Source organism: Rattus norvegicus, chromosome X, assembly GCF_021556685.1.
Source record: "Rattus norvegicus strain SHRSP/BbbUtx chromosome X, alternate assembly SHRSP_T2T, whole genome shotgun sequence".
NCBI classification, from domain to species: domain Eukaryota; kingdom Metazoa; phylum Chordata; class Mammalia; order Rodentia; family Muridae; genus Rattus; species Rattus norvegicus.
In genome coordinates this window covers 102,672,620-102,697,103 of record NC_141554.1, presented here as the reverse complement: position 1 = coordinate 102,697,103, position 24,484 = coordinate 102,672,620, and the positions used below count along the sequence as shown (strand labels likewise).

The following is a 24,484-nucleotide window of genomic DNA, read 5'->3' as shown; positions in this document are numbered from 1 at the left end:
AACTCTCACATTGTTCACTCACTTCCGTTTTGTAAATAATGTCTTGGACTATGAAGTGTTTTCAATTTTGTGGTAGCAAGTTTCCTAGATATTAAAATGCTGATGTATTCAGCTAGCCCTGATGGTAGTTATTATGCTATTCTATACAACTACTACACATTAATGGGGTTCCTGTCATTCTTTTTCTTCTCTCTCTCTCTCTCTCTCTCTCTCTCTCTCTCTCTCTCTCTCTCTCTCTCTCCTCTCTCTCTCTCTCCTGACATTAGATTTGCTGTCTGCCATGGCAGTAATGGACAGCTCTGGAGCAGATGTTTCTGAAGTATCATTGATAACAGTGTCACAAAGATTGTGTGAAGTCAAAGGCCAACAAGCTTGACTGATGAGAAGGAGGTTTGGGCAGCTGATATATTGCCTCAGTAAGGAAAGTTTTACGCTTCCTATGCCTCAACAGCTTTAAGATTCAGCCAGCCATTTTTAAACAAAAGCCACAGCTGTTTAGCAATACCTGATCTCTTGCTTCCTAGTACTTTTACTTCATTTATCTTTCTCTAATTTAGCCATTTTTGCATTATTTAGTTCCAGGGTTGCTAAATTTGTGTCCTCCTCCATTTTATTAAAAATGCTTCTCAGCACCCGTAGTTATGTTGCAGAAATTTGACTTACACCATCATAGCACCACGTGACCAAGTTTTTGTTGTCATTATGTTTACATTTGCATTAGACTCAGGAGAATTTTATAAATACAGCTCTCTTATTAGCATCACCCAATGGCTGTTATCCTCTGCTACAGAAACATGTCATCATGAAATCCTCAGTTATACTGATAGCTTTCTGAACAGTTTAAAGATACTAGTCATTTCATATATTCATCCATCAGGTGGAACTTTAGACTTTAGAGATCATCCAATTTAACAACTTGGTTCCCCTTTCAGGTCAAGCAAACAAAGTCCCTGAGAATAGTGTATATATATATATATTTCTATAATAAAGCATCTGTAAAAATCTGCTCTCTAAATTTTCTCTGAGCACTAAACATAGTATGGTAGAATACTTTTTAAAAATCATACAAAATGTATCAGTGTGATTCTACATTTCTTTATGGCTTGAAACACATTCATAAAATATGAAGTGAGGAGATGATGTATGGTTTGGTATTAGAGTATACGGCCCATAGACTATACAGAATGTGCAACACTAATACATTGGATTGGGGATTTAGCTTAGTGGTAGTATGCTTGCCTTGTAGCACAAGTCCCTGGATTTGTTCCCCAGCTCTGATAAAAGGAAAAGCCAAACATCCAATTCCAAGAACTATAAATATGTATCAAATTGGGAAAATTCCATTTATTTAGTCAAAATATGTTATACATGTTCACTGATCCTAGGAACTGTGATAGGGTGCTAGATAAAAAATAAGAATTATCAGGAGACATAATTTCTGCCATCACAGTGGCTCCAATTTAATGGAAAAGGTATATGAGTAAAGATGTAAAAGGTGTAGTATAATATACCAAGTGATCATAGATGATAAATTCAGCAAGTTTCAGAGTAGCAAGGCCGTGTATCTATCCTAGACTGTGATTTTAGTGAGAATCAGGAATATTTATCTAGAAATTAGATGTGTATAGTATATAGATGTGAACTAAGCAGATAATAATATAAAGAAAGGAACTTAATTCAGAAAAGCAGAAGCTCATGAATGAGGGCTGCAAGATAAAAACAGTATGTGTCATATTAACAGGTTCAAGAGAAGTACCTGTGACTACAAAGCCGATCAATCTAGGGCAAGAGATCCAGCTCAAGAATTAAGAAAATGTTTATAAATTTCACACAGGTCTTACAGTTTTATTCCAACACAAATAAAGATATTTTTCCCTCAAACAGAGAAGTACCATGATTAAAAGTCTAGTTAAATGAAGTGCCTTTAACCTCAAAAAGTAAATGCATTCAAGAAGGAAAATATGGAAGCAGGGAGACCATTAAGGACAACCATAAAGCACTGTGAAAAGAGTACTGATTGCCTAACTAGGATAATAAATGGTACTAGAAATGTAGCAAAAAGAAAAGATTGAGGTCAACTAGGATTACAACAAACCAGTTCAGAAGAGTTGGGGTAAGATAATATAGAAAGCATGTAGAATTATCAGGTTTCTAATTTTAAAAAAACTGGGTGGATAATGTTGCCATCTCCTGAGACTGAGAATGTTCAAATGCTGAAGAGTGCATCTGATCTTGTAAAATGATACATCTGATATGTTAATGGTGTTTTCAAGATATAAATATCAAGTAATACTCCTATATATCACAAGCTTAGAGAAAGATCATATGTAGATTTGAGAATCATCCAAACAAGCATAGGGATTTTAGGAACGATTTTAATTTATTTTAAAAATAAATTCCTGTAGAATAATGCAAATTTAGTAGTAAAAAGGATGAAGAAAATATCCTGTTGACTGACATGCACATTCAATTAGTCAACAAATGTACTTAAACGCAATACATATAGGAATGACTAAACACAAGTGCTCAAAATACTCCTTTTCATATAAGAGGAAAGAAGAATGCTTTTTTTCAGAAAGCACTTGTGTGTATGTGTGTGTGTGTGTGTGCGTGCATGTGTGTGTGTGTGTGTGTTTCATAGTCTGATGAGCAAACATTTGAAAGAAAAGTTAAAGACCTTTCTTCAGATTAGTAATAAAATTATTAAAATTTTCAAAAGAAATTAGAGACTAGTAACATAATAATAATGTTAAACTGATGTTTATTTGTCCTTTTACTCAACAAATACATCTACAAAGTGTCCCTGAATAGCCCGGCATTAGGTTAGATGTTGCAGGTACAATGGTAAGTACAAATCTTATCTTCATTCTCATGACTCAGATAATCTACCATGAATAACAGATACTAAGGAACATTTATGTAAAGAAACATCAACTTGCTCCATTCTTTAATAAAACATATTATGCAAGATAACGAAAGGCATGGATCTTGATGAAGGTTTCTTTGTATTCATACCAAATACACTAAAATTTAGCAAGTAGGTGAAAGTTAATGAGGCATCATAGAGTAAAGATACAGCAACCAGTAGCAGGTAAGTAGAGTGCTTTGGTGAATAACAGTGCAGGTGGAGAAGATAGTAGAGATTTGACACAGGAAAAACATGGCACTAGTGAGAGAAGTAAAATAAATCTCCAGGGTACAAAAATAAACTTGGTAACTTGGTAAGAAATAGGAATGACCGACCTCTGAGAAGACTAGCTCAGGAAGATCTCATGTATGAAAGACTCAAACTAATAGAAGAAAAACTAGGGAAGCATCTGGAACACATGGGCACTGGAAAAAATTTCCTGAACAAAACACCAATGGCTTATGCTCTAAGATCAAGAATCGACAATTGGGATCTCATAAAACTGCAAAGCTTCTGTAAGGTAAAGGACACTGTGGTTAGGACAAATCGGCAACCAACAGATTGGGAAAAGATCTTTACCAATCCTACAACAGATAGAGGCCTTATATCCAAAATATACAAAGAACTCAAGCAGTTAGACCGCAGGGAGACAAATAACCCTATTAAAAAATGGGGTTCAGAGCTAAACAAAGAATTCACAGCTGAGGAATGCCGAATGGCTGAGAAACACCTAAAGAAATATTCAACATCTTTAGTCATAAGGGAAATGCAAATCAAAACAACCCTGAGATTTCACCTCACACCAGTGAGAATGGCTAAGATCAAAAACTCAGGTGACAGCAGATGCTGGCGAGGATGTGGAGAAAGAGGAACACTCCTCCATTGTTGGTGGGATTGCAGACTGGTAAAACCATTCTGGAAATCAGTCTGGAGGTTCCTCAGAAAATTGGACATTGAACTGCCTGAGGATCCAGCTATACCTCTCTTGGGCATATACCCAAAAGATGCCCCAACATATAAAAAAAGACACGTTCTCCACTACGTTCATAGCAGCCTTATTTATAATAGCCAGAAGCTGGAAAGAACCCAGATGCCCTTCAACAGAGGAATGGATACAGAAAATGTGGTACATCTACACAATGGAATATTACTCAGCTATCAAAAACAACGAGTTTATGAAATTCGTAGGCAAATGGTTGGAACTGGAAAATATCATCCTGAGTGAGCTAACCCAATCACAGAAAGACATACATGGTATGCACTCACTGATAAGTGGCTTTTAGCCCAAATGCTTGAATTACCCTAGATGCCTAGAACAAATGAAACTCAAGACGGATGATCAAAATGTGAATGCTTCACTCCTTCTCTAAAAGGGGAACAAGAATACCCTTGGCAGGGAAGAGAGAGGCAAAGATTAAAACAGAGACTGAAGGAACACCCATTCAGAGCCTGCCCCACATGTGGCCCATACATATACAGCCACCCAATTAGACAAGATGGATGAAGCAAAGAAGTGCAGACCGACAGGAGCCGGATGTAGATCGCTCCTGAGAGACACAGACAGAATGCAGCAAATACAGAGGCGAATGCCAGCAGCAAACCACTGAACTGAGAATAGGACCCCCGTTGAAGGAATCAGAGAAAGAACTGGAAGAGCTTGAAGGGGCTCGAGACCCCATATGTACAACAATGCCAAGCAACCAGAGCTTCCAGGGACTAAGCCACTACCTAAAGACTATACATGGACTGACCCTGGACTCTGACCTCATAGGTAGCAATGAATATCCTAGTAAGAGCACCAGTGGAAGGGGAAGCCCTGGGTCCTGCTAAGACTGAACCCCCAGTGAACTAGATTGTTGCGGGGAGGGCGGCAATGGGGGGAGGATTGGGAGGGGAACACCCATAAGGAAGGGGAGGGGGGAGGGGGATGTTTGCCCGGAAACCAAAGAATTATTATTAAGTATTAAATAAATTTAAAAAAAAGAAAGATTCAATATTGTGTTTGGATTTTTTTTAAGGAATATGAAGCCTTTGAAGATCTTTATATATATCTACCTACCATGAAGAAGGTTTTTCATTGACAAACTCATACTGGGAAAATAAATTATGAGATGTATTTTCACTGTTCCCATTCTAGGGAAGATTTAAAAATGGTGCTGCAGAAGAGTATTTTATTTTAGATCAAGGAGAGCTATCAATTAAATATTTTAATAGAAATACATTGAAAATATGTAAATTAGGAAAGATTATAAAGCAAAAGCAAACTATTAATTACATGTATTATATATAAATATGGTGTATTTATGTGCTTATGTGTACTATATATATTGGAAGTAGTGGTAGTTCATGTTTGCTTCCTTATACTTTTCTGCATATTAAAAAAAATTCATAACTTTATAAATAATCCTAGACAAACAAAATTATATAGATAATATAAGCATTATTTTAGTACTAACCCATTATATGATCAAATTTTATATATTTTTACAAACCTCACTTATAAATGCCTTTATTGAAGCCCAGCATGTGCTCAGTATAGGTGTTCTATAATTGTCAAAGTTACATAAATTAATCTTTAACTTTGTTTCAAAATAGGACCATAACTTATCCCACATTTTCAGTGCAGAAAATATAAAAGGAAGTAGCAATGGAAGTATATTTCCATGGAAAAAACATAAAACCAAATAATGTGATAATAAAAACAGCAATTTTAAGTTCTTAGCGTATGCCTGACAGTATGATTGGGGGTAAATCCTTAGTGCAATTCTTTGAGAAGGTCCTTACACCTTTGTCACTAGTAGATGAGAAAAAGGAGGCCATGGGAAATGATTTGGTCAAACACATTCACTGAGAAGTGATAGAGTTATGTTTAGAGCCACTCCTGTGTGACTCCAAAGGCTTGTTGCCCTACAATAACAGAAAGAGCTGCCTGGCTTCTCTCAGGCTCATTTGAAGGGTACATCTCTGCTAGCAACTAACACCATTTTAGCTGAAACATCAAAAGAGCCAATAAAAGAAAAGAGTTCTACTTCATATTAACAAGTAAGCACCATTTATTACACAAAAGCTATTTGGACAGTTTTCTGGCAGGCAAAATTAATATTGCAAACGCTACAGAAATAATCACAAGACCTGTCTGGTTCCTTAAATAATTAGCAATAGTTAAAAAGATCTTGAAAGGACAAAGAGTAGAAATCAAGTGAAAATTGAAAGTGACACAATGGCACATTTTTCTTCGAAAAAGCTTTCAACAACTGTGGATTCAGTCTGAGGATATTTGCTAATTGTGCCTCTCTTGCTCCCATTAGCAGGCTCAGCTTCATGCTGGAACACCACGCTGGAAACAATATTCCTTTCTACATATAAACACAGCCCTGAACCAATTCCACTCACTCCTCTCCTGTTTAGGCTCCCAACAAATATTTATGGAGCACTTGCTATGTGCTCATTTTCACAGCTCCCAAATGGGATATCATTCTGATGCAATTTTATTGGAGTGATGACCAGGCTGAGTTGTTGGAAAAATACAACAATAAATGAATACTTACATGCAAGGTATTTGAAAAAGAATATGGTCTAATTAGATTAGTGCAATTTCTTTCCATTTTAAGTGTATTCTTCCTCGCAATATCAACTGAATAGTCATATAAGTAAGAATAATGCTGTAAATCTATATTGCAGTAAGAGATGGCAAAAATGTACCTTCTTGCTTTTTAATTCTTGATTAACAGGATCTGAGAGGGTTATTTTTTTCTCTGTTTATTTCCAGATTCCCTACAACAGCCATATGGTTTTTTTCCCCACAATTTTGCCTTTCAACTTAGAACCTCAGAGTATTTAGGAAACCAAAGTCAATAGTACAGTCTCTATAGAAAATTAAAAAACAAAACAAAACAAAACAGCTTTTCCACACTATCTGGGGATGGGTCCATATGGCATTGTTCTTGGTTCCCATGGTAAATTAAAAGGGGAACTTACACAATATTCAGAGCCCTTGACGTCCTGCAGATGAAGGAGGAGGATGTCCTCAAATTCCTTGCTGTGGAAACCCATTTACGTGGCACTAACCTTGGCTTTCAGATGGAGCAGTACATCTACAAAAAGGAAGGTGAGAGTATCTACATCATAAACCTGAAGAGGACCTGGGAGAAACTATTGCTCACCGCTTGAGCTATTGTTGATATTGCGAAACCCCCTGACATCAGCATCATCTCCTCCTGGAACACTGGCCAGCAAGCTGTGCTAAAGTTTGCTCTGCCACAGAAGCCACTCCCATTGCTGGCTGCTTCACACCTGGGACCTTCACTAACCAGATCCAAAGAGCCTTCAGGGAGCCACGGCTTCTAGTGGTGACTGACCCCAGGACTGACCACCAGCCCCTCACAGTGGCCCCTTATGTCAACCTGCTCACCACTGCTCTGTGTTAACACTGATTTTCCCCTGTGCTATGTGGACATTGCCATTCCATTCAACAATAAGGGAGCTCACTCAGTGGGTCTGATGTGATGAATTCTAGCCCAGGAAGTACTGTGCCTGTGAGGTACTATCTCCTATGAACACAAAAGGGAGGTTATGCCTGATTTTACTTCTACAGAGACCTAAGGGAGATTGAGAAGGAGGAGCAGGCTGCTGCTGAGAAGGCTATGACCAAGGAAGAGTTCACCAGTGCTTGAGCTCACTCTTGCTCAGCCTGAGGTGGCTGACTGGTCTCAGGGTGTGCAGGTACCCTCTATGACTCTCCAGCAGCTCCTCCACGGAAGACTGGATTGCGCAGCCAGACACTGAGACTGGTCAGTAGCTCCCACAATGCAGGCCACTGATTGAGTGGGAACCACTATTGAGTGGTCCTGAGCTGTTCTGCAGACACCTGAGCAAAGGGAGAAAAGGTGAAAGGAAAATAAAATTCCTAAAAGCTGGAGGAAAAAGGAGAGATGAAAAACAGCAAACAAACTGTCTATTGCGTTAAAACAGCACTTGTCATGATTTCATGAAAGATCGTTTACATTTTAATACAGGACATAAAACTATGCAGTATTTTAACCCTGGGAGACAAATCATTCATCATTTATTGTTCACTGTTTATTATAGAAAAGGGGGAGTTAAGTAGAATTATCTTGGATGGCTTTGCAAGGTGTCTGTTGTAAGATATAATACCAATATGCCTGCGCCCTTTACATGTGAGCTCAAATGGATTGCCATCACCCCTTGTCACTGGAGTGGTTTTCTTTAAAGTCCGAGATTGAAATATTGACAAAGGCTTATGGAGGTAGTTTTTATCTCAGAAGGCAGAACTGAAGGACAGGAAGAAGGAAATAGCCTAGACAAGGAAATCTGAAGAAGAAGAAATTTTAGTTCTTTGAGCACACCCTGATTTCTTCACACTGTATGCTGACATACTCACCCTAAACTCCTTCACTGAATTAATAGTTAAGACACCAAGACTTAATGGCCTATATGAGCCACATCACTAGGGGGAAAAAAGTAACTGATTTCTGTTGCTGCATTTGCCTCTTCTAAATCCGTAGTTTATGCCCACAGAAGCACTTGATTTGTCTCCCAGTTGCAACTTCCTGGATAATGAAGCCATTGCTTTAAAGTCTGAATGTTAATAAATCTTTGGAGAGTGGACATTGTTTCCCACCATTACAAGGAGAATGCCTTGTTCTTAAAGAGACCCTCTGAAATGCTCTGTGGAATGAACCTCAGAAACATTCCCCTTGGAAAAGGCAGGGATAGACAATCTCAGAAGTTGAGGATTGGCTACCAGTCATTCATTCTTACCACACAAATGGGTTCATTATAATTTCATCTCAGAGATGATATGGCATAGACAGAACAGTACCCATTCTGGCCCAAAGTACTGTCAGGTAAACTTGTAAGGCCTTGAGCGCATTGCTTCAATATGACCAGCTAATTTTAGGAGAGGCTAGAATGACAAGTGAGGTTGAGAGGATTTCAAGAATCTGTACATGACTTTGTGTCTTTCGGAAGGACAAGTGTCCCCTGAAAATTTGCCTGCACTATTATCTCAGCCATTTCTTCACTATTCATTTGCAGGACCTTTGTGACTGCATTCCACCTGCTTCTCTCTCTGCAAAGAGAAGATGACTGTAACTATGATGCTGTTACTGCTTCACATTTCCTATCCTAGTTGAATCCATCACTGCTTGCTTACTGCTCACAGTTGCAGTCTTCTCTGATGAATTATCCAAAGAAGGAAATCACCTTACCAAAGAGGTTATACCCCTCTATCAGTCCATACAGAAATCTACAGTCTAGTAATGACTCACCAAAGGATTCAGCAATGACTATGGTAAACTCCATGTAGTTTGTCCTCTAACAAACAGATGTTTTTAAAGAAGTCCTGATTTATAACTGCTTGAAATAGGGGGTAAAACAACAGTATTTTCCACCTCTTGATCTTCACTTGTTCATAACAACATTTCTGACACCAGCTGTGTATGCAATTTCCCCCACACATCAGGAAGTCCACCACTGGAAACCAGCTAGGTCAATTCCATTTGACACTCTCTAACCAGAGAAACTGCAAGATTTCATAGTCTAAGGGCACTGTGCTATTAGATTGCCTTCCACATTAGATGTCAGTCACATGTTTTTGGCCAGTTGTCTATAAACTGGAGTTTCTGTTACTTTTTTCATTCTTTGATTTTTATTAATTTGAATGCATAGTTCATAGAACTAAGCACAGCTTACTTATATTTACTTAATTATTATAAAGGATAACAACTAGATATAAGAAAATGGGAAGAGGTATAGAAGAAAGAGCCCCAACTACCATGTCTACTGGTGCACTGCCTTCTAAGGATGATCAGATTACTGAACACTCCTTACCAAGGTCCTTTTGAACTTTTGTGGATGCTTTAGGTGTAGACATGACTGCTAACTTACATAATTGGTGATTGAGGACTGATCAATACTCTTCTTTCTTTGAGGTCAGTTAATAGAACAGAAGATTCTATTGCCACCACTCTAGGGCTATCAAAGAAGTATTGACAAGATGTTCCTACCACCCAGAAGATTCCAAAATACTTAAGAGTTCTGAATCACACATTCCTATCATTTAGGGAATTAGACAATAATAGGATGTTGGTTCAGGAACTGAGAACCACAAACTATAATATATTTTACTGTAAATTTTTCAACAAGCATTTTAGTAGTTTCATGCTAGGAATCAGGATATGAAGACCAATAATTTTCATATACAAACACATATAAATGATGATAAATTTTCTCACACTATTAGAGCAGTATTTTCTGACATTTTAGTGTACATTCACCCACTATGGTTTGTATCATGCTAATAAGATGATGTGTCTAAAGAGAAATTTGTGGAAAAATCTGCACAATCTTCAATCTTCTCTTATAAAACTGCTCTAAGAACCTTCTTAATTCATCCTCCATAAGCTCTTGGGAGATCAAAATCTAGGTAGAATGCGATTAAAATTAACTTTTTTTCTTAGCAAATTCCCTACCACTGCTTGATTCCCTCACCTTTGGCTCGTTCTTGAGACTCAACAAAGAATTTCAACAAAATTTTCATCATAAACTCTACTTCTAAAGACCTCTATACAAGACACTGTCTAGAAGAATCAACTGTTACTCTTGCCCATGGGAAGATTGTGCTTCACTGATCATATCTATAGAACTTTGTGAATCAAGTTTCTAGCTTCCATTTCAATTCTGCTTCTTATCACAATGATTATGCACGGCTTGCTTCTCAAAGATAAGCAAATAAACTTTGCTTCTATTATTTTAGAATCCCATGGCCTTACAGTATATCCTTCCAAGAAGACCTGCCCACAAAGTGGACACTTGCTTTGCTTCAATATTGATTGGCGTTTGTCTCATCAGCAATCCTCATCACCTTTTAAAAATGAAATGAATATAGACTATAGATGGTGGTACATCTTTTTGGTCATCAATAATGTATCTACTTTAGCAGGCTAGTTTACAAAAGCATTTTCAGTCCATATACCATTGAATTCTCTGGCATGTGTTAGTCTTGATTTTCAACTTGACTGAATCTGTTAGCAACAATCAGACAAGCTACTGACATTTCTGAGGGATTTTCATTATCATTTTCATTGAAGGGGCCAGATCCATTCTAAATGTGGTAGATGCCAAGATCAAAGTAGGATTAAGCCAAATGCCACCTCTATCTAAGGTTCTATGGGCAATTCATAAGTTGAGAGAGGGAGTGGGCTTGAATTTTTTTATTCTGACAGTATTGATTGCCCCTGTTAAGTAAACATACTCCAATGGAAAACCAGAAAACTGAGGAAATGTTGGCAAGAATTGAACCCAATGGCTGAAAAATACAAAGCACACTTAAAAAAATACACAAAACATGAGGTTGTATGGGTAAAGACAGAGAGATAGATTTGGGAGGGGCCTGGGGGAATATGATCAAAGCACATTGTGCAAATTTTTTTAAAAAATAATGCCTTTTATTTTTTTAAGGGGATGTACAGGAAAGAAAAGATATTGCTTCTTGTCTGCTTGTCTTCAGGTTGTTCTGGTATATTCATTTGCCCTATTGACATTTTGCTGCTGCTGTTGCTGCTGCTGCCAGCAGGGTTGTCAACTGCTGCCACTGTTGCTGATCTTCTTTGTTGACACTAGAATGCAGTTTCTTCAGCTTTTCAATGTGTCCTGATGACCAATGGCTCTCCAGCAATTTTCCAGCCCTTCTGTTCCAGACTGGGACTGCTAAGGAATCAAGCCCTGTAGACTGAGCACCTAACAGGTTCTTAGTTTATCCAGTGTGTAAGAAACCATTGTTGGGCCACCTATATAATATTTTGTAAGCAAATCTAGTGAATCCTCTTTTAATATACATTCATTCAATTAGTTAGGTTATCATAGAAAACTGCAGTGATAAAGGCCATCACTTTAACCCAAATACCCAGGTACTATTTAGTGTCAAAGTAAGATTACACCAGGACATTGTCAGAGTCTTTAAATATGTATTGCAAGAGGATATATCAATGTAAATAGATTCTCAGTTATTCAACTTGATGTTTTACATCTTTCCCACCCCTTTAAATAAAACCCTTGGATCTACTTCCTTACATCATGACTCAATTCTTTTTAGCACACAGTAGTGTTCTTACAGTCTTTGGCCTACTCTTTTTTCACCTTTACCATACTCAACACTTCCCTTTCAGGTTATGTGGCTGTAACTCTAAGTACAGGTTTGCTGATAAGGAATAGAGCTGAGGATAGAGCATGAGGACACATGCCTTGCCTTGATAAGATGGCCTTCAAATAATTATCAAACATTGTTTGAGCACTAGCTTTTATCAGGTCACTCAATAAGGCAAGAAGATTTAAGGAAATTCAAAGTTTTGAAAAAGTTTTATTGAAATATAATTTACTTGTTCCACAATTCACCTGTTTACAGTCTATAATTTAAAGTTTTTTAATATATCCTTGCATATGTGCAGTTGCCACACCATTTATTTCACAATATCTTGAGTGATAACACACTACCACAACACAAGTTTATTTCATAATATATTTTGATAAGAAAACCACATGCTCTTTAGTAATTACCTTTCGCTGACTATGAACAGAGACAGGTTAAAATGTGGTTATTTATATCTTACTTTTTCCATTTGGTATAATGCTATCAAGGTTGTTCCATGTTAATCAAAATTATGGACATGAACAAGACACCCCCCCAGTACACATTTTAAACTTCCTCTACCTTTCAAATAAATTCTCTACCTAGAAGTAAACGTCTCAGAAATGCAAATATTACCCTTTCCTGAACCTCTACTGCCCTTATTATGAAGTCCTAATGCTGATCCCATGGTTCAGAAAATGCAAGACTTTTTAAATGCTTCCAAGTTCTTCTGACCTTCACATTTCACCTTAAATTGATTAATCACCTTCATCCTTTCATTATTTCTCCGAGGCATCCTTCATCCTCAGCAACAGCCATCCACTGCCCGTTGTCCTTATCACTACTTCTCATTAGCACTTGTCCTGAACCTCTCCAACTCCTGAGATACATCCACTGCCAATGTTTTCACTTTTCTCTTGAGGGCTTTTAACAATTGCACTAGTATAAGACATCAAAGAAAAAGATTAAACAGAGGGAGAGGGAAAGGCTTGGTAAGGGAGGGAATACAGGGTCAGAATGCTAAAGCTAAGGATTATATGGAAACATACTAGAGTAGAGGGATATATATATATATATATCATATATATATGATATCATATATATGATAGATAGGCATAGATAGATATAGATATATAATGTATGCATATATGATATATTTATGATAAAAATCTAAATGAAGTTATCAAATAACATGAAACACAATGCCCCAACTAGACTTTCCTCACTTCCAAATGAAAGCTCAAGTGCTTGAAATGGATTAGAGCTAATTGAGCTGTTGTTAAGGGCAAACCATGGAAATCCCCAAATGTCCTAGGCTATTGATGAGTCTATTGTTTGTTCTACACAAACTGATGATAAAGCCTTATTACGGAAGGCAGACCTACATTACTCGCTGAACACGGTTAAGTTGATGTGGTGCCTACCTAGACCCCTCATTCCTATTGACTAGTGCTCAGTGTAGTAGAAGGTACTCTGAACACTACCAAAGGAGAAAGCTAAACAGAAATTCAGCTACGTTTTTCTTAATCAAAGACAGAGTGCTTCCTGTAAGATACAATGGTACAACAGTGGCTCCAAAGGTGTGGGAGTAACAAACCACTGTCTGGTTTTATTTAAGACTTACTCCACGAGATGAAAGCCATGCCTGACATTACTCAGAGGGGCCAAGATCCGGAAATTAGAAAGGACAGAGCCCTAGGGGAAAATCAAATACCACTATTCTGCTCAAGGTACATAGCAATATACTGACTGCTAATGACATTTTGGTATACTTCTATAGATCAGTGTCTTGCTCAGCAATCATCAGAAAACCTTCCTACTTCAGTAGATGGGAAACATAAAGAGACTCCCAACTGTAGAGTGTACACTGTTAGAGATCTTGGATCACTTAGTTCTAAATGGGATGTCTCTATTAAACCCCTCCCTCAGCTCATGGAACTTTGCAAAAAAGGTAAAGATGTAGAAGAATTTTAATCCAGCAACATGGCTGCTCTGGCAAGGGATCAGAGCCAAAGACAGTCTAGGTCTGTGTGATCTGGCTAGAGGACAGACATGCCTTTAATCCCAGAAGACAGAGGCAAGCAGAGTTCTCAGTTCAAGGCCAGCCTGGTATTGAGCAAATTTCAGGTTAAAACAAAACAAAATAAGCAAACAAAAAAACTTAGGTCCAGGTGTGATGGTGCAGGTCTTTAATCCTAGCACTTAGGATAAGAGGCATACAGGTCTCTGGGTTCTAGTTAATTAGTTCTGTTGAATCAGTGAGTTGAGAAGCAATGCACTTTAGTGGAGTTCCTGGAGTTCAGAGTCAGTTTTTACAGAGACAATTTAAAGAAACAGGTTACAGAGAGAACAAGCTAGACACAAGTGAGGACACAGCCAGTCAGACTATGAAAAGGAGCCAGAAGGTTAGAACATATTGCCAGAGTTAGTTTGAGGCCAAGCAAAGAAATTCAAGGAGAAGCTCAGAGAAGTCAGACTGAAACACTCAGCCTGGAGAGGAGTATGGGCAAGAACATATAAGTTAAACAAGAGAGTCAGAGTTCAAAAAGAACTTACTAAACACTAAACCTCTGAGACAACAATTCCATCAGGCAAATAAAAGATACCTTAACACTGAAAAGGTCTAAGAGAAAATGGAGATCGAAGACACCTAGGTAACAAGGCCTTCATGAGACATAGAATTCTCACACTTAAAAACTCACAGAGATTATGTCTGAATGCAATTGTCTTGTGCATGGACTAAGTTAGATGAAGTTCCCACACTGACGGGAGAAGTGGGCAAAAGCCCCATCCCTAACCCATAAAGTATCTCCAATTGGTAACTGCTCTCAAAGGAAAAGATAATTTAGTTCCTCAAACAGATTTGCCAACAGCACAGTGACCATAATGGTATTTTTTTTTCCGGAGCTGGGGACCGAACCCAGGGCCTTGCGCTTCCTAGGTAAGCGCTCTACCACTGAGCTAAATCCCCAGCCCCCATAATGGTATTTTCAGAGGATCGGTTTTCTGTTTTTTGTTTTGTCATAATATTTTGTACAGATTTCTTTGCTTCTTTGTTTTCTTTGCAGGTCTTTTGCTTATATAGTATAGCTTCTGATTTTGCGTGGTTTTGTGGGATTTGTGTGTGTGTATATGGGTGTATATCTCTGTGTCCATATGTGTTTCTTGTGTTTTTCTTCAACTTTATTTGTTTGTTTGTTTTGTCCTATTCTGTTTTATTTGCTTGTTTCTTTGTTTTATTCATCTGCTTTCTAATGAGAGAAAGTTGGGGTGTGGATTTGGGTGACTGAGGAGGTGAAAAGGATCTGATAATAGTTTGTGGAAAGGAAATTGTGATCAAATATATAGTATAGAAATCTATTTAATAAAAATTAAAATTACTCTTAAACTTAAAAACATAACTAAGGCTGGAGAGATAACTCAGAGGTTTAAGAACACTGACTGCTGTTCTAGAGGTCCTGAGTTCAATTCTCAGCAACCACATGGTGGTTCACAACCATCTATAATAATACCTGGTGTCCTCTTCTCACCTGCAGGCATACAAATAGGCAAAATACCATATACATAATGAGTAAATAAGTCTTAAAAATATTCTATTTAACCACTGGTGAATCCTTTTAGTTCTAACTAGTACTTAAGTGGTCCAGCTCCAAGATGCTATATTATTTGGTTAGCTGATTTTATTATTTTCTCTTTATAAGGGATGTTTGTGTGAACTGATGATCATGTGTCCAGCATAGGACAGTCAGTTCTTTTAATCTGTGCTTCCTGATTACAAGGGATAGAATCAGATCATGAGTCTTACATCATCTGGCTGCAAGCATCCTTATTCACGGAGCCATTTGACCATCCTTAAAATCCCATATTTAAGGCCACTACTTCAGAGAATCCCTAGCCATGACTACCCTAGGTTCACTTCTCTTTGAAACACATTCTGAAATAGAAATTCACATGTTGCCACTTTACTGAGAAGTGCTATCTGAAACCTTGGAAGGAGCACAGCAACCAAATTTGGGCAGATTAAGAGAATTAACCACAAACAGGGGTGCAGCAAAGTCCTTATCTCATGGCTAAGGGATATCTGAAGTCAAAACCCTAACACTTGTAAAGTGACTTAGCATTGATTGGAGTTTGACTTTATCCGAGGCAGCTGCCTTCAATAGCAAGGAAAGCCTAGGAATAGAGTTAATTCTTTGAAATTTCAACAGAGCAAGTTCCCAAACACTAGAAAAAAATTTAATGTTCTACTCCAGAGTGGACATTTCAAATGACACATGATAGCATTCACTGAAAAGTCATAATCCACAACTTGTTACTAACAATAGCTGTCAAGTAACCGGTGCTGCAGTTTCAACTTGGTTTTAGTCTGATGCTCTAAAATACCTTAAATTCAATTGTTCAAATGCATCTTCAGTGACGTGTGTGTGCGTGCATGCGTGTGTGTGTGTTTCCCATACCCTTTCTTTAAATCTGGATTTGTTAAAATTTATTTTATTTATGTTTTATCTTGTAGATATGCATGGAAATGAGTCTATTCACGTGAGGATACATGCCTGTGGAGGTCAGAAGAAGAATTAGATTCCCTAGATCTAGAGTTACAGGCCATTGTGAACTGGTGGACCAGAATGTTAAGAAAAGAAGCACCTTGAATCCTCTGCTAGAGCAGTATTAACTCCTAAGCTATCTCTCCAGTACTACAGATCAGTTTCTTATCCACAATTTAGCACAGTATAATCACTGGCTTCTACATAGAATAAGGAAATAATATCCTTCATCCTCTCCTAACACCATATTTGACAAAGGTATAATTGCATCTATATTTAACTGTTTTTTACTAAATTACATTCCTCTCAGGTTTGCATAGTGAACTCCCAACACAAATATGACTGTATTTTCAGAAAAAGCTTCTAAGGAAGTACTTAAGTAATGTCATGATTTGATAAGACTGGAGGCTTATGAAAAGCCAGGTGTGTGCATTGCAGTGAAAGAAAAGTTTGTGTCGATGACATGGTGAAACCCTTTATCAGAAATCACCCCCATCAAAATTCAACTGACATATCTAGCCTCCATGAGGCAATAAATTTGCTCTGCTCGTGATCCCAGTCTGTAGAATTTGGGAACTGTACTCTAGGCCGACCACTCTACCATAATGCCTCTTTGTGCATTTTGTTTCCATACTTCCATTGCTGAGATTGTCTCAAAATACTCATCCTTATTAACTTTAAATTCATGACCACAAATTTCAAGTACATACTTAATGATGCCTGGCAATCATAATAAACTTCTCAGCTTATTTAATTGTTTCACTCTCTTAGATAAATATTTTAAATTGTTTTTACTCTGCATACTCTCAACACTCCAATACACAGCAGTATGAAAGCTGATAAATTGTTTCTTCACCGGAAAACCTGAAGTAAGGCAACATGGAATAAAAATTCAGAGATGACATCAAAATGATCCTTCTAGAAGCATCTTGAAACAGTGTGAGATGTCTTATATACTACCACAGATAAAAGTCTCATATCACCATCTAAAATATTAATTGCTTTTAGGGATTATTTTCCAAGCCTTTTCTTTTTTTATTGGATATATTTTTAATTTATATTACAAATTTTATTCGCTTTCCCGGTTTTCTAGACATAAGCCCCCTATTCCATCCCCCTCCCCTTATTCTATAAAGGTATTCCATACCCCATCCATCCCCTTACCCCCTGCTATTCCCCTAAACTGGGGTCCAAACTTGGCAGGACCAAGGGTTTCTCCTGCCATTGGTGACCAACAAGACCTTCTTCTGCTATATATCCAGTTGGAGCCATGGGTCAGTCTTTGGGTAGTGGTTTAGTCCCTGGGAGCCCTGGTTGGTTGGCATTGTTGTTCTTATGGGGTTACAAGACCTTTCACCTCCTTCAATCCTTTCTCTAATTCCTTCCGCGGGGACTTCATTCTAGGTTCAATGGTTTGCTGCTAGCATTTGCCTCTGTATTTGTCATGCTGTGGCTAAGGCTCTCAGAAGACAGCTGTATCAGACTCCTGCCATCATGTACTACTTGGCTTTATGAATCTTATATAGTCTTGGTGACTGCATATATACGGGGCACATGTGGAGCAGGCTCTGAATGGCCGTTCCTTCAGACGCTACTCCAAACTCTGCTTCCATAGGCCCTCTGATGAATACATTTGTTGACCATTTTAAGAAGAAGTGAAGCATCCGCACTTTGGTCATCCTTCTTCTTGAGCTTCACGTGTTCTGTGGATTGTATCTTGAGTAATCACGATTGAGCTATTGGGTTAATATCCACTTATAAGTGAGTGCATACCATATATCTTTTTCTGTGATTGGGTTACCTCACTCAGGATGATATTTTCTAGTTCAATTCATTTTCCTATAAATTTCATGAAGTTATTTTGGTTTGATAGATGAGTAGTGCTCAATTGTGTAGATGTCCCACATTTTCTGTATCCATTCTTCTCTTGAAGGACATCTGGGTTCTTCCTAGCTTTTGGCTATTATAAATAAGGCTGCTATGAACATAGTGGAGCACGTGTCTTTGTGGTATGTTGGAGCATCTTTTGGGTATATGCCCAAGAGAGGTATAGCTGGGTCCTCAGGTAGTGGAATGTCCAATTTTCTAAGGAACCTCCAGACTGATTTCCAGAGTGGTTGTACCAGTCTGCAATCCCACGAACAATGGAGGAGTGTTCCTCTTTCTCCACATCCTCGCCAGCATCTGTTGTCATGTGAGTTTCTGTTCTTAGCCATTCCGACTAAGGTGTGAGGTGAAATCTCAAGGTTGTTTTGATTTGCATTTCCCTGATGACTAAGGATGTTGAGCATTTCTTTAGGTACTTCTCAGTCATTCAGTACTGCTCAGCTGAGAATTCTGTGTTTAGCTCTGTACCCCAATTTATGATAGGGTTATTTGGCTCTTTGGAGTCTAACTTCTTGAGTTCTTTGTATATTTTGGATATTAGTCCTCTATCAGGTGTAGGAGTAATAAAGATCTTTTCCCAATATGTTGGTTGCCCTTTTGTCCTAATGACAGTGTCCTTTGCCTTACAGAAGCTTTGCAGTTTTATGAGATCCCACTTGTTGATTTTTGATCTTAGAGCATAAACCATTGGTGTTTACCCCAGTGCACATATGATTGAGACTCTTCCCTATTTTTTCTTCTATCTGGTTTGAAGTGTAGGTCCTTGATCCACTTGAACTTAAGCTTCGTACAGGGAGATAAAAATGGATTGATTTGCATTCTTCTACATGTTGATGTCCAGTTGAACCAGCACCATTTGTTGAAACTCCTATCTTTCTTCCATTGGATGGTTATAGCTCCTTTGTCAAAGATCAAGTGACCATTGATGTGTGGGTTCATTCCTGGGCCTTCAATTCTATTTCAACTGATCTATTTTCCGGCCTCTGTTATACTTCTTGACGTCAGAGATGGTGATTTCCCCCAGAAATTTTTATTTTTTAATATAGTTTTTGCTACCCTTGGTTATTTGTTATTCCAAATGAATTTGCAAATTGTTCTTTCAACTCTATGAAGAATTGAGTTGGAATTTTGGTGGGGATTGCATTGAATCTGTAGACTGCTTTTGGCAAAATGGCCATTTTTACTATATTAATCCTGCCAATCCATGAGCATGGGAGATCTTTCCATCTTCTGAGATCTTCTTCAATTTCTTTCTTCAGAGACTTGAAGTTCTTATGGATCTTTCACTTGCTTGGTTAAAGTCACACCGAGGTGTTTTATATTATTTGGCACTATTGTGGAGTTGTCATTTCCCTAATTTCTTTCTCAGCCTGTTTATCCTTTGAGTAGAAGAAGGCTACTGATTTATTTGAGTTAATTTTATATGCAGCCACCTTGCTGAAGTTGTTTATCAGGCTTAGTAGTTCTCTGGTGGAACTTTTGGGGTCACTTATGTATACTATCATATCATCTGCAAATAGTGATAGTTTGACTTCTTCCTTTCCAATTTGTATCCCTATGACCTCCTTTTGTTGTCTGATAGCTCTGGCTAAGACTTCACCTACTATATTGAATAAGTAGGAAAAGAATAGGCAGCCTTGTCTATTCCCTGATTTTAGTGGGATTGCTTCAAGTTTCTCTCCATTTAGTTTAATGTTAGCTACTGGTTTGCTGTATACTGATTTTACTATGTTTAGGTATGGGCCTTGAATTTCTGATCTTTCCAGGAGTTTTATCATGAAGGGGTGTTGAATTTTGTCAAATACTTTCTCAGCATCTAATTAAATGATCATGTGGTTTTTATGTTTCAGTTTGTTTATATAGTGGGTTACATTGATTGTTTTCTGTGTATTAAACCATCCCTGCATCGCTAGGATGAAGCCTACTTGATAACGATGTATGAACTTTTTGATGTGTTCTTGGATTTGGTTTGCAAGAATTTTATTGAGTATTTTTCCATCATAAGGGAAATTAATTGGTCTGAATTTCTCTTTCCTTGTTTGGTCTTTGTGTAGTTTATGTATAAGTGTAACTGTGGCTTCATAGAAGGAATTTGGTAGTGATCCATCTGTTTCTATTTTGTGGAATAATTTGGACAATACTGGGTATGAGGTCTTCTATGAAGGTCTGACAGAATTCTGCACTAAAACCACCTGGTCCTGGGCTCTTTTTGGTTTGGAGACTTTTAATAACTCCTCCTATTTAGGAGTTATGGGGTTGTTTAGATGGTTCATCTGTTCCTGGTTTAACTTTGGTACCTGGTGTTTGTCTAGAAAGTTGTCCACTTCCTCCAGATTTTCCAGTTTTTTTTGAATATAGGCTTTGGTAGTAGGATCTGATGTTTTTTGTTTGTTTGTTTGTTTGTTTTTGTTTTTTTTTTACTTCCTCACATTTTGTTGTTACTTCTCCCTTTTTATTTCTGATTTTGTTAATTTGGATACATTCTCTATGCCCTCTGGTAGTCTGGCTAAGGGTTGTTGATTTTCCCAAAGAACCAGCTCTGAGCCCTTTCTATTGCTCAGAAATATCCTCCCTTTTCTATATCATTAATTTTTCTGCTTTCCTGAATCAGTCCATTTGCATATAATCATGATATTATTTTTCCTATATTGAAACAAACAAAACAAACACAATGGCCTCTTTACTACTCAAAGTCTCTACCAATTAATGTCCTATTATTGCTATCTTTTCAGCAAAACTATTAAATGTTCTTTTTATATTGTATGTTACAATTCCACCATTCTCTTAAACTTTACTTAAGCTTTTATATCCTGCAACAACATCAGAATTGTTCTTCTCAATATCTTCACTGAGTGACCACCCCGTCATTTATTTTTGTGGCCAATTCACGGTCTTCAATTTACTTGATACAGTGTATTTGTTTCCAAACTGGGGAGGTTTTGCTCTAGTAGAGAGATAATTATCAATGCCTGAAAACATTTTTATTGTCACAACTTGTGGGGATGGTTAAAACCTATTGGTTTCTATAAAGGAGGTACAGTGGAAGCTAATAAATCTGTTCAATGCACAGAACATGGTCAACAAAGCAAGGATTCTCTAACCCAACATTCCAATAATGTCAAGACTGGGAAAATCCCAATCAAAACCAACAGACAAAGTAGATTTCTTTTTTTTTCATTATATTGAATAGTTTATGTATTTACATTTCAAATATTACCCCCTTCCCAGGTTTCACCCTCTCCAATTCCTCGTTCCCCTGCTTCTATGAGGATGCTCCTCATCCCACCCACCCACTCTTACCTCAAAACCCTGTCATTCTCTGGCACTGGGGAAATGAGCCTTCATAGGACCAAGGGCTTTTCCTTCTACTGATGCCAGACAATGCTATTCTTTGGAAATACCTGATACTACTATCCATCTGATCAACTTCTTACCTTGCTTTGTATATTGGTCATTGCTCTTCCCAGGTTCTTCAGGTTGCAGTACACTAAAATTTGGTTCCTTTTTAGTTTTCTATCAACATTCACTATTTTTGTGAGTTCTTCTCTTCTGATGTATTGATTATGTCATTCCTACTCCATTAATTTTCAAAGCTGCACTTTCATTAATCATTTTTGTGGCATTTTGAACTAGGTTTGGTACAACTGCAAATCTCCTCTTGATAGATTAATAGGCATCATCATATCCCATTTTTCAACAGTGGCTTACTATTTAGTCCAGCTGGCTTGGAAAGGCATGTGTATAGCAGGAAGCCTCAAACCTGTGGCTGTCCTCTTGCCTCTGTCTCATGAGTTCTAGAATTACATACACTAGCCAGCACACTTAGATCCTTGCCTTATTCTCTTAAATTTTTTCTTCCTACTGCCTTTTTTCTAAATGGCAGAAATTCCATTATTCTAGTGATGTAGGTCTCACAACATATGGTTGGGTTCCCTCTGGGCTCTTGTGTTATATCCTTAGTCCCTGGAGTAGCTCTACATGGAACTGGTAGAAATTTTAAGAAGTGAAGCCTAGTGGGAAATGATTCAGTCTTGGATAACATGCTTTGAGAGAGATAGAAAAAGTCATGTCTCTTTTTCTTTTTCACCCTTGTATTGAGCCATGAGATGAATGCTTTTCTCTACCATATATTCACTGCCATGTTGTACATTCTACCTTAGTGCCCAAAGCAAGAGATCTAATCCATCATGGAGTGGAACCTTCTGAATTATTAGACAAAAGAAATGTTTTCTCTGTATAAGCAAAATAGCTAAAGATTTTGTTATATCATAGTGGAATACCACCATATCAACTTATTTATATTTAGAACCAATATCCTTAACCTTAGTGACATGCATTGAATTATTTTTTCTTAAAACAAATGTCCTATTGTCTTTGCTCCAGGGAGCTACTGCCATTGCTTGCTCTAGTCCCTGATATCTTGTATTTATCTCAAAGAATGTCTAGCCTGATTTGTTGAACTAATGAATATTTACTAAAAAGATATTTCAAGTTTGTTTCTACTACAAGTTTTTCAATAAATTAATTTGAGTGGCAGTGGGTCAATTTCTTACTGAGATTTTTTTTCTTTTCCTTCATTAAATTTGTTAGGAAAATTCAAGAAGTATGTATTTGAAGCAAAAAGTCAGTTTTCTCTTACACTTGATGAATCCAGGCATGCCCCGTTTTGTTCCTGGGTTAGCATCCATTAGTTCTTCTCAGCCTCCTCACAGTAGTTTTAGAGTTTATATTTCTTTTGGAGTTTATTATATGGAATATAGCAATCGGGTTCAGGTTTAAATAGCTACCTCCTAAACCTCTGACTCTGTTCCTAGTGTTTAATTCTTACCCTCATTCCTTAACTCATTCCTTTTAGAGAAGAAACTGGGTTTCAGGGCCAATGGTTTTTGTTGTTGTTGTTGTTGTTGTTGTTGTTGTTGTTTGTTTGTTTGTTTGTTTGTTAGTTTTCCTATATTTTCCCACTTTGGCTGGAATGCAGAAAATATTTACCTATTCTATTACATCAAGAAAGAATTTATATACATTGTGATAATCTTGGTGGTTAAGATAATTCAATTTGGAATCCATTGTGAAACATGCTTTGGCCATCTCTGTAAAGGTATCTGTAGGAAAGATGAACTGGGTAGGGTAAACCAACTCAAAGCTACAGAGCAGTCCAAGGAGAATATGGTACATTTTAAATGCCTACCCTCACCATTACTGGAGCATATAGCTCCACACTATAACTGATACTGCTTACAGTCTTTGCTGCTGTCACAAGCCAGATTAAGTAGTCAAAAGTGGACTGAAGACAAGTGGCTTTAGGAATCCGCCAGTCTTTGGTACAGATTGGAACTGCTGAGAATCTTGCTTCATGAACTGACAACTATTGTTGGACTACTCAGCTTATAGCTTGCAGCCAATGTAATATGATTCCTTAGTAATACCTGCTCATTCTGTCAGTTATTTTTCTCTAGAGTACTATAATACAAACATGTATAAAATCATGTTGGCGAGGATGTGGAGAAAGAGGAACACTCCTCCACTGGTGTTGGTATTGCAAACTGGTACAACCAATCTGGAAATCAATCAATTAAATATTATTTTCAAAAAAGTAAAAGGAAGGGAGGAAATAAAGATGAAAGGAAGGAAGAAATAAAAGGATAAATAAGAAAGAAAAAGAAGTAGGCATGTTCTACCATGACGGAAGATTTCAGAAGCACTGTTAGTATTTATGGTGGTTGACCACAGAAGAACCAGTAATCAGGAGATAAATCTACTTTATTCAGGGTAATTCAAGGTTTATAAAGTTTTCAGCAACTGGGAGTAGGAACATGTAAGATGGGCAAAGGTCATTGGCTCAGGGCTTAGGATACTTGAAATGCCTCAGTAGACTAGGGAAGCATTTTAGGAATCTTAGGTGCTAGCTAAACAGGTTCTTAGAGGAGAAAGGTAAATGATCCTGTAATCTAATTGAGAATACATGACATTCCTCAGGTAGAGACATATGCAGGGTGG

General features: G+C 37.6%; 1 pseudogene; it reads left to right on the top strand.

Annotated features, from left to right (window-relative positions):
* Positions 1–7,759, top strand: part of Rpsa-ps23 (ribosomal protein SA, pseudogene 23) — a 40,711-nt pseudogene extending 32,952 nt beyond the window's left edge.
* The last annotated feature ends 16,725 nt before the right edge of the window (positions 7,760–24,484 follow it).